Raw genomic sequence first — 16,148 nt, 5'->3', positions numbered from 1 at the left:
CAAATTCTCTGCTCCAGCAAAACATACAGTGTGACCTATGAACTCCTTTTGGTCTCAATCTGCAAAGATATTTAAGTCCTCTTCACTGAAATCCCCTAAACCAGATTGTATCAATGAAGCACCTTACTTCACCATCAGTTTCCCCTTCCATCCAAATTATCACACTAACCTCCAAAACTGTGCTCAACTGATCAAGTCAAGAAAGAGACAATAAAAACATAAGGCTTTTTAAAAGCTCACATACCAGGGGGAAATGGAGACAAATTTTTGTTCTATACATGTGCACCACTCTACACTTAAGTGTCTTTCAGAGATGCTAAGGTTCCTCTGAAAAATAAACATCACCACACAGGCTAACCATTCATCCACACATGAGACATACTCAGATTTCCAGCTCCACAGTTAAGTAAATGCCAAATAAAGTGGCTAAGAAATTAGTCACGGAGCAAGTATATTTGTAAATAAATAATACATATTGCATGAATGGTGTCAACAAATCTCTCTTTGGAAAGGGCATAACTCTATATGGACTGAGAGCAGTGATAAAACATAGACTAATTTCCACAGGTCAGGATTAGACCCTTGGACCTTCTAATGAGAACCTAGATCTTTTAACTTGCACTGGACCAGACCCTCAGCAGATACCAGTCAAGCAATCTCCACAGGAAATTTACCAAGGATATACAGAAAGAAAAATTAAAAAGAAAAGAGAAGTCCCAAAAGTCCTTTACTGTAAAGTCAGATGCTATTTGTGGACGGTGGGCAAACCTCAGCATTTAGCTCCAATATAAGGCAGATAGGGAGTACATATTTTCATCTGGGCACAACTCCCATTTTACATTAATAAACTGGCTCTTTTTTTGTAAACAGAATCAATATCCTGTTTAAAAGTGATTCTCAGAAGAGCAGGAAATTAGAAAACGTTAGTGTTAAATTCATCAGGGTTCTGTTCATGAAATATTGTTAATGTTAGTGGGATAAATTTTGTTTTGTTTTTTCAATGTATATACACATGTACACTGAAAACATTACCCTAAACACATGACCTATGTGCTCACTTGAGACATACAAAAGCTACTTATTTCCTTCTTATTAGTGGTGATTCCATGAACACTAAACAAGTGCAATTTCTCCTTTCAGGAATTATGAATTTAAAATATGATGTTGAATCATACAGAATAAGTTTCTTTTTGCTCTTTAGTATTTCTTAACAAATTGGATGTGCCTCTAAAAGTAAGGGTGGAGGGAAAAAGCATATGGGGAAGCAGAGATTTCCTAAAACATTTTATTATTGGCATGCCAAGTCCCCATTTCCCTGTCCTTGTCAAGAAACTTCAGAGATTCAAATGACTTCAATTACATCATTGAAGGCATTCTAGACCTTGGCTTGCATTTTTACATAGCTAAGGAATTTCTAAGCTCTCTACAGTTTTCCTTTTGCAGAAGGGTAAAAACTGTTCCCAGTTTAGAAGAAATGTATCCAAGACCAAGAGAGGCCTCCCTGGGGAAAGAGCAATGAAAGCAGGGACAAGGAGGGAGGCCACAAAAGTAAAAGGGGGTGAAGTTTTGAGGAACAAAATGTCTAAAAAGATCAGCAATGTGGTTTGGCTTGTCACCCTGATTAATATTAAAACACTCGGAAATTATTATATGGTCTAAACATAGATAAGAAGTGTGGACAGAAGAGAGGAAAAGAAAGATTTTTCAGTCTTTCTCAAAATTTAAAATCCTACAAAATCATCTTCTAAGATGAGAAAAAAAAAATGCTGAAAAGAAATTACTTTATAAAACAGGCTTACTGTGCAAGCCTAAATTTAACTATAGCATTCATTACCAAACACATTTTAAAATACATCACACCCAGGGAAGGTTACTTCTAGAAGATATTACTTCTTCCATCTAGACTGTCATTCTCAACCTCAAAACTTTGCTTCCTTACTGCATCAAGCTATTTTAACTTTTGAACTGAAGAGCTTCAGGTTTTTTGGTATGATCTATGAGGGAAGACACACTTGAGAAGAATACGTCGAAAAATATCAACTGCATAAACCAAACACTGAATAACTCGAGAATTACTTGCAAGACTGAAGTGCCATTTTATTTACTGAGCTTTTTCCCTTTTGTGTTTGTACATTTCACGAACAGTAACTTTTTATGGGGTCTACTGGAATCCCAGTGTGAGAGTTCAGAGTGATACCTTTGAAGCAATAAGCACACATTTTTAACTGTGAGTGTGCGAGATTAGCTGTGAACTTCACATCTACTGCCCTGCAGCTGAGATCGCTGCCAACAGTCCCTAACTGTGGATTCCACAAGCTGGTGAGTGGGAGAGAGATATGACAGTTCATTCAATTACTCATTCATCCCAACATACACTTGGTCTTTTATTACAACATACATAATTCAAATGGGGGAAAGAAAGTAAAGCTGTTAACAGCCTTCAACATTTTTACCCTTCCAATAACATATATCAACAACTTCAAATCACCCTTCTTCTCTCTGTTACCTTTAAAAGGTTCAGGTATTCATACCATCAAAACCGCATATATGTCTTCAAAACTGGTCATACGAATCTTTGAGTTTTAGTTTGCAGCTCCCAGCTTATACACACGTGCAGAAATGTCCACAAATTAAAACATAAGGACTACAGATGGTCAACTGTACTTGCACACTTTGCAAGTGCACAAGTAAAGGCCATTTGTTCCAGAAAGGGGAAACACAAACTATCTGTTGAATGTACTGCAAACAAAACCACAGATCATGGACAAGGTTCTCTTCTATTGTGCTCTACCTTTCGTAAGTATCTTAAAATAAACACTAAATAGTTCCTGCTTAATGCATCTTAAATATGCCTTTAGGATGCTCTGTGGACAACTGCAGAAAGTCACCACTGCCACAATGGACTTAATACATTTGAAACATTAACTTCCATCAAAGTATCATTATTTTCTGTTGTTACATCTGTCAGCAATAATTTGAAAAAGATATTTGTATAGACAAATTCTCTCTGTCACCAAGCAAGGCTTCAATATAGCTGTTCCATCAATGCCATACAGTGGCCACAGATACACTGTATTTTTTCCACAGTGACAACCTACAGTAAAGCCTCTGAATGGGTAGAGAACTTGCTGTTAAATAATAAAATGACAGGATGCCTGGTTATTCTTATTCATTGAATAAAGTAGAGGGTTATAAGTATAGTTGAAGCTTAAATTAAACTTACTTTATACACATATGCACATAGTAGCATGTTTCTATGAAAATATGTACAACAACATATAACCACATAGACTTGGCCCTGAAGACTGGATTTTTCACATCCTGAAACAAAAATCAAACTTGCTTTCTGTACTCAAAGCTAAGAGCACCTCTGTTTAAGCAGTTAAATGTTCTTGACCAGGGCCAGCTGCTAGAACAAGATATGATCTCACAGAGCAAGCTTGTCTTATTACAGAAGTTTTATCACAAAAAAGTAGGAAGAGGTTATACAAGGTTACTTTGATTCCATTTAGGAATGGTACTCAGCCTGATTATTTGCTTTACACTTTAAATCAACAAATCATTACACATGAAGCCTAACAAAGCCCCTCTCACAAAAACAGGCTTGGGTATTGTGTGGCAGCAACTCGCTAAGCTATGGCTATGGTACAGAAATCCTCCTGGCCTTGCAGCCCCACCAAGGTAAAGCCTAGCCCAGCAACTCTGCTTTCAGCTGATAACATCCTTGCCAGGCTTTAAACATCCATGCCTGTAGTCTGTCTAGGTGGAAGAGAACAGCAGGTAATTAGGGAAGAGAACTAAAACACATTTGGCAGGCTAAGACTTTGCAGGGGGGTGGGAGGGGGAAGGAGAGAACTTGAGAGGTGCCATGCAAGGTGTCAGCAGAACTAGTATTTGGGTAAACATCTATACATTGTGTAGCATCATATGGCCCTAGATTATGTAATGCCACAATAATCTTATCCACACTCCCTACTGCTCAGGATGGATACATGCTGGGCTTGGTTTGCTTAAGGAAAAAGGGTCCCATGTTATTGCTCAAGCTCACAAGCACATTTGAAGCAAAGTTGTACGCAGCAGGAAGAGAATGGCAAGCAAAAAGACAACAGTCTCATATTAGGCCATCTGAATATTGTGTGGTGGAATGGGATTTCATCCCCATCTCTGCTTTACTTTCTCAAAGCTGGTAAATCTTTTGAATCAAACCTGTTCCACAATTTCAGAGCTTCTGACTGGAGATCCTTGGGTACAATGTTTCTGAATACTGACCAGCTGCAATGGAAGCTGTTCTCTGATCATAGAGTGTGTGGTACCACATGGTGGTTGGAAAAAGGTAGCTTAGGTTCTAGGTGTCTCAGTTTAGGCAACCAGCATTAGTATAAACTGTCATCCATTTTCCTTTGCTACAGTTTATTACCTGTAAAATAGGGATAGCACTCATCTCTCACTGTTTGGGAAAAAAACTGATGATTACAGAACAAACACATTCTACATGAAAGCCTCTGAAGGAATTAATCTCCTTGTCTACATCGTTAAGTGTGAATGTCATGCATAAGTCACCTGAAAAATCAGAACAAAATATCAAGTTGCTGGCCATTTTAATGTACAGGAAGTTCATTCATAAATTTCACTGTTGAAATTGCTACCTTTCTAGCAAATCTGACAGCGTGCTTTCAGCAATTTGTACAAAACATTTATAGAAGGGATACCTCAACATTAAACTCATCTGACAATATAAACCTACAATAAACTGGAAACCAGCAATCAGAGTTTCAGCTTTTTGATGGAGGCATGCACATACTGAAGTTCACTCGTTATTTGAACATCACAAACAGGCTGCAGAGTATTTTACACAGCAGATCTTCCTCAGTGACATGACTTTTCTTAATGAAGCTTATTTTACCATTCCTCTCACTCACACTACATGTGGAGCAAGAACTACAGATGAATTCTTGCTTTACAGAGAAGAAATTAATGATGAAGCAATACTAAAAACTCCAAAAATAAATTGCTCTTTTTGACCTCTGAAGTACACTACTGGATAAGCATGTGTTTATTACTGAAAGCCTTCTTACTGCAGTCTTCATACACGGGTATTACCACCATCTGCAAGAACAGTTTTCAGTACTGCTGAAAGGAGGAGGAACAAGCACAATGTAGAACAGAAAAAGTATGTGCACTACTTATTACGTTAAAAAACTGCTGTGAATGCATGCATTTATATGCAAGGATTACTGTAGCAAAGCCTGTAACCACAGACAAGATTAAACTGTTTTGTTTTTTTTTTAACCTCCACAGTCCTCATGTAAGATTTTACTTTCTCTTTCTGACATGCCCTAAAGCTTCCTGTATTCCAATCTCATGGTCTTTTCAGTAGTACTTAGAACGAACCCAAAGCCTCTTGTTACAGTCAGTTGCACTTCATCAGATCTACTAGGAGGCACCAATACTCAAACAGTTATCTGAGCTGTCTGTAGCATTTACAGCTCAGTTTACATATTTCACTTATTTCGTTCCTTACTTTTTAATCCAGAATTTGAGAGATGGGGTAGATGAGAATGACATTACAGAAGGTAGTGTATTTGAGAGTAACTACAGTACTTTGTCATAACGTTTTTATACAATGAAAGCCAAAGCACATTGTATTAAAAAAATGTTAACCCAACTTCTTGTTTCTTACTGATATGTAAGAAACAATACTAGATTTTTACCAGTCTGTACCATCTGCCAAAAACAATGCTAATCTATCCAAGCACATTGACACTCAATATCCTCTCACAGGTGTGAGTGAACACAGCAGGAAGCTGAGATCACATCAATTTCTCAAACTAGGCTTCTCGGTTTTAAAACCAATACATGATCCCAGCTAAGACTTTGTCATATTCACTGCATGAACAAAGCATGAAGCTCAAATACGGTACCTGGATTGGCTATTTCACCTCTCACAAACCACTCAAATAACATTTTTCTGGTTGGATGGGTTTTTTTAATGCAGACATTTGTAAGTTTAGTTTATCATGGATGCAAGATAGACATAAATATTGGTGGCATCAAATATTTTAAGGAATATCATTACGAAGAAGATCCACAAGTTGTATTTATATACCATGATCTACTAAAAGCAATGGAACTGAATAATTTACATCCGTGGAGAATCTTGCTCATTATATACTTGTACTGAAATATTTTTTTCCCTTGGTCATGATACAAATACCAAATCTAGGATGCTTTCATTTTGAAGGTCCTCTAGTGTGCACTACACTGCTGAAGGTACTGAACCCTATAAAAAACAAAGCAGTCAGATGAAATAGTGTTGCTAATTTCAGAACATGCATCTGATTTTTATCACATTTCAGTAACGCTTCTAATCTCCCATCATAAAATACAAACCAGCTCTCTGAAAGGCTAAATAACCAACTTCAGCTGCTATGATCTGCATAAAAGATTCTGCTTTGGTAAAAGATACTTGCTTCCATAAATTTTAATACCTCACTTTCTGCTGTACTAGATAATCAGTTATCTAAGTTTTCAGTTCCAGGCTCTGTGCTGTTGACATTTTACAGTATTTTCTGAGAAAGAAAACCAAGAACAAAACAGTGACAACAAAGAGGATGAGGAAGATGAAGACCTATGAAAATCCTTCTGTCAATTTTTTTACCTCCCTTAACCATGTTTTATGTTGTTTGTACTGAACTCTCTCAATGACAGTTTTCATAATAAGAATTTTCATAACAGATTGGCTACTGGTTTGCCTTCTAACAGGATCAAGAATTCAAAGTTTAAGTAGTACATGCTATACACCCACAGGCCATGCCACATAAAGGTATATGCTTCATTTATGGCTGTTTAAGGACACTGCTCCCAATCTTTAAAAATGGAACAGGTTTTTTATGCATGGAAGTGTCACAGAGCTGACAGGGATACCCAGACAGCTGTCCAACAACTGCCACTCCAGAGCAGAGGCAAATGGTAGCTTCAGTTAGCTTCTGGCTGAACAGCTCAGCACTGTGGAGAGACCTAGCATTCATTCATACCTCGGTTTCCTCCAAAACTTTTGGTGGTAAGGCTGGAGAAAAGAAGAGTTCATGCTTTGCTATAATTTGAATTAATCTTTTCTGTTAAAATAATGCCATGGGTTGTTAAACAATACCTGATTAAGAATTAAGGACACCAGATCAGCAGAACCACAAAACACAGCTTCTGCCACCAGCTTTTCTCTGCTTTATCTTACTGCAGATACTCAGTGGCCTAGATCAAGAGACAGGAAGAGAAGGAAGATGGGGCTATTAATTCCTGAAGTAATCAGTCATTCAGCTAGTGGGGAAAAAAGAAAATAAAGAGCAATATATTCTCAAAATTTTCTTGACACTGTAAAGTAAGATCTCCGTCAGTCCTTTAACTGGCAGTATTTTCAAGTATATTTTCCTGAGACGTGTCATAGTGAAACTTCCTTGTGCTCTTAATTCCAATAAACTAAAATACCAGCCAAACAGGAAAGGATAAGAGGTAACAAGAAATTAACAGGTAGAGCTTTCAGCACCAAATGGTATGGAAGGGTTTTGCGTGCAGCCATTTATTTTACTGGCTTCTTGGTTCAGCTCTGCAAAGAGAAGAAATTAAGGGTGTGGACAAACACACAATTTGCAAATAGCTGTGTTAGCGGAAAAAGTTTATCGCCAGATGTTCATCACCAATTCAGCTGCAGAGGTTACCACCCCTTTCAGAGCAGCTCTCAGCTGTTCACTTTAACTAGCACCAAACACACTTCAGCCAAAACAAACCAGATTAGCACAGGCCTGCCTCTTCAATCTGTTAGAAAAAATTTAGACCGATGAAAGCTGGCAATTCATCCCCTGCCTTTCCCGCTCCAATCCACTCATCCTCTCCCTCATGCAAGCAACAGCACTTAACTGTCCCCTTTAGGCATCACAGGATGCTAAACAGACAAATAATGATTTTTTTATTGAACAGGGGAAAAACTGGGAGAAGCAGGAAAGTAGGAAGGCCCTCTTCAGCTGCAACCTTGGTGTACCCTGAAGTAACAAGAAAGCTATGGCTTTATCTTCAGTATGTAAATGGAAGAGAGAAGGAAGGTTAATTTATTTCACATGAGAAACATTTTGTTTCCTCTTTGACAGATAAAATACAGAAGAAAAGGTCCCAAAAAAGGATAAACTAAGGATACTGCAAGACAGTTTTAAACTATCCCAGGTCTTCCTCTCCTTTAGAATAAAGATCTCCTATCCTCATGGCAAGAAAATCTTTTATTACTGTGCAACCATTTAGAAAGACTATCCAGATTGTTTTACTTTACATTTTCCAAACCAGAAACACCAGAATGAATAATTACGAGAGTGTTCATCCTTGCTATTAGTTTTAGAGCCCTCTAGGGCAAGCTGTTTAATTCTTGTCTTCAAGGCTAAAAACTATTTCTCCTTCTCAAGAAGCAGTTCATAGAATGGCACGGGTTTGATCAAGAAAGATTTGAAATACAGAATAAAAAGAATCCTTCATTATGGGCAGATGCTTGGAATCTCTTCCCCCCACCTCTTTCTTATGTCTTTGACGAAGACAAATTGTGAAAAGTTTAGACATATAAAAAATAACAGCAGCATCAATTTTGAGGCAATGTATATTTCAGCAGACAGCACATCAGTCAGTTTGGTTTATAGGACTGAGAAATGATGTTTTAACTTTTACTATTCCTTCTGTCAGTGTAGAAAAGATGTAGTTTCTCTGCTTTGGAGCACAACAGATAATACTGCCACATTCAAAATTATGCTTATTGCTTATACGTATAATAACTACAACATTTGTCCTGCATTTAGGTTTATGTCTGTGTTCCAGTGTTTCTTTGGTTAAAAGAAAAAACAAAAAAACTCAAAAAAATAACGTGAGAGTGCATGTGTGTTTCTACATGTTAGAGCATTGTTTAATGTGTAGTCTCTAATTTGTGGAAACAAAACCACCAAAAAAAAGGGAGAATTGCTGCGTATTTTAGAGAAGGTAATTCAAGAGCACTATAAAATTAACCTAAAAGCTAATTACACCTTAGATAGGGCAACTGCATTTCTGCAACACAATGGCAACTGGCTCAGACCAAAACTCTCAGAGCTCTTCAATTTCCTCCTGCCCACTGCGTGGATAACTATCTTGCCACACAGCATTCGTCTTTTTTCACAAACCTAACATGCTTTAATGCATTCTGGGTAAATTTTGCAATGACAAATTTAACCCATTCACTAAAACTGCTCCGTGCAGAACACTGCAAGACTATCTTTTTTTTTTTACAGAAGATAAAGTCTGAGCAATCATCTCTGTAACAGTCCCTGATGGCAGAAACATCAGGTCCGACACAAGTAGTAACTGATGAGACCCAAGAAGGCATGGCTGATCACTTCCACACTGAGATAGCACATGGAGGTGAATCCTCCATACAGCCCATCCCTGTCAGACCCTCGTATAGCTGTGGTGATTTAACTAGCGAATAAAGCACTGTATGTGGTCTGTCAGGCCGTGTGGTCGATGTACAGTGCAAGACAGTCCCTTCCCTTCCTCCGTACCTGGATTCCAAGCGCTTCTCATTCCAGCATGAACATGAATCTTTTCCTTTGGGACCACATACCCAGAATAGCTTAACTACGTGTCCTAACTCCTAGTGTAACATTCCAGAAATGTTATTTCATTCCCATTCTTTGAAAGCTGGCTAGCTAATAAAATGTTTTAAGCGCCAAAATATTACTATTAAGCCAGAAATACATTACTCAGAGAGCCTAACAACACCTTGAAAGAACATGTACAAGTAGCAGTACAAGCAGGATCAATAACATCCAGAGGACAGGAGGAGAACAGATCCCTGAGGGCTAGTCTGCTTGAGCCAACTGACAATCAACAAAGACTAGATCCGTGTACCCCTGGCAGTCTAGGCACTTGACAAATACAGTGCCCTGGAACAACATACTCTCTGACCTTGATGGAAGTAACCCCTTTAAACAACACTCACTCCCAAAAAAATACCTGCTGTGGACAGTCTCACAAATTACTGATCTTATTCCATCTGTTTGAAAAATTATAATAAATACTCATCATTTCACATGCTTCCTTATTCTTCTGCCTTGTCTATTGTAAGCTCTTCAGGGCAGATGCTAGGTTTTTTAATGATGCAATGAAAAGTACTAAACCAAATATGGCTTTGAGCACTATTTTATTTTCAGAACAATAAAGGTCTGCTTCATCCAAACACTGCTTGGTTGGTCAAGAAAAAAATACGCTGTCTAGAATTTCCTCCTTTTCTGCTTCTTTGCTGTAAGATTACTAAACCTTTCACTGGGTTGATCACTAAAACATGTATGCGATGAATAGGGGACCTCTAATAAGATTTCCTCAAGATGCTACTCCTTCCTACACTTCTATCACTTTCTGTTGCTGACTCCTCCTTGCTTTGCTGACTCCTGATTTCCTTCTGTGTATGTGTGCGTGCTTACGTGACCCTGTGTGCATTTCCTCCTCTAGAGTTCTTCAAAGCTGCTGGTGCTTACACCAGAGCAAGTACAGTGCTCATGATCAACACACAAAAGCAATAAGGGAAAAAAGAAAGACAATCTGACTTGGACTGGCTGTGAAATATCAGTTCAGTGATTCAAATCAGGATCGGCCACTCTCAGTCGTCACTGGCCCCTGCCAGCAGCAAGAGCCACGTTGTAGTTCTACAGAACCAACCAGTCCCTTCCCCCACTGCAAGAAATCCTTCCCTGGCCTCCAGCTGCCAGATGGAAGTGACAGCCAAGGGTCAGGTCTTCCTTTGTTACCAACACGCACTTATTGATCTGTGTGTCCCCCAAAGCACAGAACTCCAGCTCAACCTCAGCTCTCAGACCACAAGCTGTTTTAGGTCCTGGGGCAAACAAATCATTGAAGCCTTATAACTGAGACCATAGCGTACAATATTCCCTTTCTCTTTACTCCCCCCAGCTGGTTTCCTACACTTACCAATGGATAACTCTGCATAGGAGCCTTTATACCATGGCTGTGAGAGTCAAAGCAAGCTGAGAGGAGGGAAGATGTGAAAAGATAATGTGGCAAGGCATTTCTTCATTTCTTCAGCTCTCCCAGGCCCCTTATTATTGCTGGGACATAACAACATTATCTCTCTTCATATGCTGGCTAGTCCTGACCTTATATTTTAACACCAAAACTCTCAAATTCTGCATTATTGTCCCAAAGAACAGGCAACTAGAGAGAACAGCAAAGAAGAAAGCCTGGACTAAATGGCAAAGGAGAAAAAAACACTGACAGCACCTGTATCCTCATTCTGATCTGCTTTTCCTGCTTCTCCATGTTTACAAGCTACATTTTTTGTTGGTGTGAACTAATACAGGCTACCGCTGCTTACACAGGGGAGCATCTCAAACCTTGTAAACACCCACAACCCTAGAAGGAATTTGCATGCTCCAACACAATGCCATTGCCACCATCTCCTCAGACACACTGTGTGAGCACTGCCTCAAATGTTTCAGCCAAATCTGACAGGCTACAGGAAATACTGCAGAGGAGTTCTTGAATTTCACAGAAATAGGTTGCAGAGTAGCTCTACCGGTAGGGCTAGAAGACAGTCACCTGTCCACAAACTACTGGAAACCACAGATAGACATCTTTGCCAGATTCAGCTGAAGTCTTCACTCATCTCTGCCTTCTCATCATTATCCACTAGGTCAGTACCCTCCAGCAAAGGCAGATTAACACCAGTAGGTAGAATTGCTTAGGGAGCATTCACACAGCTTCTGTTGCAATACAGAAACCTCTGGTAGAGATACATTTCTGGGAGCAGCAGATCTTCCACTAGCTCAGTGAAACGAGCTTCAGTTCATAGCCCAAGAACCTCTGCAGTATTGTGAGATGATATAAAAGCAGAAACAGCTGTAGTCTGGATGGATGAATTGCACAGCCGCTCTTGCTTATGTGACCCAGGATGTGGGTCAGCATACCAGGTAATGCAGAGTAGGGAGAGGGGCAAGAAGCAACCCTCTTGGCCCTTCATCCCATCTCAATAAATCCGTCCCTGTGAAAGCAACCTTTTTGATTTAGTGATGTCCTACCTGTACTATGCACAGGTACAAACTGCTGGACAAATTAATGAAAACCCTTAGCTGCAGCCTGAGCCAGCGTTGCTGGTGCCATGACACAGTGCCATTCCCTGCCATTTCTGGAAACTACCTAGTCACAATGCAGTCCATGTGTCCCAAAACCTGCCTGAATCAGCAGTTATTCTTCTGACTGGACAAATTATAATGAGAAAGGGTATTTTTAGTGCAGTTTTAGGTATGGATATGTGCTAACCACTGCCAGTAAGAAAAATTATAGAAATGTTGAAAACTGGTACAGACTTTCCAGGCATATAAAATCCAGTTGTCTCTAAGAGGCAACAACAGCTACAGCAGTACATACTGAAAAGCCTCTGCTGACATTTCAAATATTGTCTTATTTTAACACAATCCTGCTTTTATTTTTGCACAGAATCCAGCCTCCTTCCTGCACCGGTAATTTTCTGCCTTCTAGAATGCAGTACTGTAAGAAACACTCAACATAGTGATGAGCACAAGCCCTGTTCCAGAGAACTGGTGATGACATGATATTGTCAGCACCAGCTTTAATATCCATTCAGCTTGGATGCTAAACAGAGCAGGGGACCTTCCCCACAGACGTACAGAAATAAAAGGCCTCTGTTCACTCCAGTAACAATACCAACATATGTATTAAAGGAGATTCAAAGGAAAAGTAAACTGTATTTCAGAAAGGTCCATGCAAATGGAAAATCAGGTACATCATTATAAGTATCAGGCAGCCTTTTATATGATATGACAGAAGATGCTCTTGAGTCCAAGTCCCTCTGACTCCCATCTTTGTGTATGTTCCATACAGGCAAGCCGCTGCCTTCCAGTCCCACTGTCTTCCACATGAATTCACAGGAATCTGATGACACAGAGAAGTCTGCAGCTGTTTTGGTGGTAAACTCCCTCCCTGAACATGCACATACCATGCTCCATGCATATGCTCCTCTATGCTGTGCACACTGACACTCCCCCAAGTAGCATTCAATCTAAAAACTGCATGGCAGAACAGTAGTGTAGCATGAGATGAGGTGTAAACGTGATTGCTGCCAGCATTCAGTAACAAGTAGAATCATTTGCTTCAGCAGCTTACAGACTCACCCTAGTTAAACTCTTAATATTTAAGTGCACAAGCCTCTCCCCTTTTTCCTTTCTAAGGCTAGAAATAGAGGCTATTGTGGACAGCTCAGGTATCTTGTGTCTGTAGATGTAGATGCTTCTGTGAGGTTTGCACTACCAATTAACTTTCCGAAGTAATGAGGTATAATCCCCGCCCCTGAGAAACCCTGCTTCATCTGTGATATACTCCTTGCAGAAATCCAGCAGCCTAAGTTCAGATTCATGAGATTTTATTTTTATATATATATATATATATATATATATATATTCTTTGAGAAGCTACAGCAATAAAAATTTGACATGGGAGCCCTTCTACTCTTTTCCTCTCTGGGACAAATACTATGTAATCAGTGAAGAGTGTTTTAACACTAAGAAAGGGAATATTTTATAATCGGTGCCCATATAAAGTTATGTGTATTAAAAATGCTCAGCCAATCTCTGTAGAAAACAATGAAGATAAATGACTGCTGTGAATTAGTTTAGGGCTGCTACTATAAGATGTTTCAGTTTCTCACATATTATAGGTAGTGAAATTTATGATTTATTCTGGCTTTTATTCACTGCCACTGTTAATAAAAAACCCCAACAATTTGGCAGCAATATAAATGGTTTCCCATCAATGTGAATAGTGTCAGTCTGTGGACCTCTATGTTTTCACTTGAGGTCCAGTAAATCAGAAGTTAACCACTTAAACATGAATTCTACTGATACAAGTTTAAAAATGGAGGAATCAGACCCAAACATTGATTCTGCAAGCGCTTTGCTAATGAAACCAGCTCTGCTATTGTTTATATCCTAACTGAACCCTATCACAATCATTTGGATACAATAAACAGCTCTTGCAGATGGCTGGCTGCTAAAGAAAAGGGGGGGGGGGGGGGGGGGGGGGGGGGGGAAGAGGTGTATAATGGCCACACTAAAAAGCTTTGATAACAACACATCAACTTCATAAACTTGTGTCCTGCAGTAATACAAGTGGGCATTCAGCAGACCACAAACAACAAAGGAAAATGTAGATGACTTCATCAGCCATTAAGTCTGCTGTGCCCTGATCTAAGAGCATGATTCAAAATTAAAATCAAGGAAATTTGTCAACAAGCATTTACTCAGCTCAGAAGAATCCTCAATTGTTGTGGCTTTTACACTGCACCCATTTGGGAGTGTCAAACAGACCATGAACGGGGAGGATACTGAGCAGACTGTTGCTGTATTTTACCAATTGCAAATCAATAAAAACAGTCCTTTGAGGCAGAGGCTTAGTCTGTATCATTTCTACTTTATGCTAGGGACTGGAACAGATACATGCCATTACATTCTCGGGTGGAAAGAAAAATAAACAGTTTCATCTCTTCCTCCTGCACCCAGACCTTGCAGGCTTGTTCAAAACAGAGCAGAGCAAGCCCTTGCCAATCTCAGTCATAGTAGTCCTGAGGAGTGAAAGTCAGAGTGCCTTTCCATGGCTGTGGAAAGCTGTTCTTCAGCAATGGAAGTTACACGGAGAACCAAGAAGAGATTAGATGAATATTCATTATTCAAAAGTAGGATTAAGTAGTAAATGACGGTTTGAGGATGTACTTCAGGAGACAGAATGACACAATCCCATACCATTTAGAGAGTGCCTTCTGAAACTGCCCCCATACTTCAACACCCACACTTTTTCCCTTTAAATGTTAAAAAGCTGGGGAAGAGGCCTAGTGCACAGAAACTGCATATGGATACATACCCATTTCTTCATATATTTGTGAAAAAGAGTTGAGCTCTCGAATATGCAGAAAAAATTGCACACAGGAAAAACTATTTCAAGGCACATTTTACTCCTTTAGCCAATAAGTATTTCTAAGTCATACATGGGGCAACATTTAATTTTTCTGATCTGGAATCTTCTAATTCTAATAAATACATAGCCAGTTTTCAATACCAGTAAGGGTACTTCCTACACATCTTCACTGGCTTCATATTTTGCTTTACCAACTAATTCAATCATTTGTCAGTAATTAATATGGTGAAATGTTATTTTTAAAACCTTCTGATTTTAGTCTTATGAACTGCAACATACCAAGATCTTTATTCTAGTTCCATCCTTAAAAATCTACTTTTTGGCAAGTGTTCAAGGCAGCAAGTGTTTCTATAAACTGCAAGTGCAAATATGTCTCATAGAATGCATGGCAAGCAGAGAATTGAAGAGACATTTAAGAAAACACAACTGAACAAAGCAGTGACATTGATTACAGGGGAGTTTTGGTTTATGTATCAGTATTTAAAAATAGTTTCTTTCTGGCCAAAACACTGTTTTTTCAGAGCACTATTCTGAGTAGTGTAACAGGGAAGTCTCTTTGTACCCTCAGTTTTTTGGTTTTGAAGGATCTCAGATTAACAGAAAATTTAAGGATTGAAAAAGAAATAAATCAACAAACAGAGAAGCAATGAAAGAAAACAAATGATGTGAAGTAACTCCAAGCATTCTGCCCATGGCTAGTAATCCACACTTTACGAATATGAGAAAAGATGCAAAGAGATGGAGTTAGCCTGCCTAAACTCACATCCATAGTCAATAGGATAGTCAGGAACAGAATTCTACTTCTACGTTCTAGCCTAAGCACCAAGCTACAGTTCTTAGAAATAGAAAAAAATAGTCACAAAAAGCATAGTCCTATAAAAAAGAGAGTATGAGAAAACAGTCTCATCGAGGTAAATACTTGTTTGTGGAGATTACTGCCTGTCTCACCAATACCCTAGTGACCACCCTGTCTGCACCCATAATTAGGGCAAGCCCCTCTGTAACTGCATGAGGTCATGTTTTCCTTTCAAGCAGCAGTAAATTACCATGCTTGTTATCACTCCTGTACACAGATTCCCTCAAAAACTAGATTATCTCCAGGGCATCCTTTGCTATTTTGTCATTTTCAGTATCACTCTCACTAT

The 16,148-nt window shown here is 39.1% G+C and overlaps 1 long non-coding RNA gene across 1 annotated transcript in view; it reads right to left on the bottom strand.

The window, feature by feature from the left end:
* LOC121097840 overlaps positions 1-7,236 on the bottom strand; it is a 72,577-nt gene extending 65,341 nt beyond the window's left edge. Inside the window, exon 1 of the long non-coding RNA XR_005831100.1 lies at positions 7,151-7,236. This is a non-coding gene — a long non-coding RNA (uncharacterized LOC121097840). The remainder of the gene's footprint in view (positions 1-7,150) is intronic.
* Between the last annotated feature and the right edge of the window lie 8,912 nt (positions 7,237-16,148).

The sequence above is a fragment of the Falco naumanni genome, chromosome 15 (assembly GCF_017639655.2).
Source record: "Falco naumanni isolate bFalNau1 chromosome 15, bFalNau1.pat, whole genome shotgun sequence".
Taxonomy (NCBI): Eukaryota; Metazoa; Chordata; class Aves; order Falconiformes; family Falconidae; genus Falco; species Falco naumanni.
The sequence above is the reverse complement of the archived record's forward strand: the minus strand, read 5'-3'. Positions and strand labels throughout refer to the sequence as shown.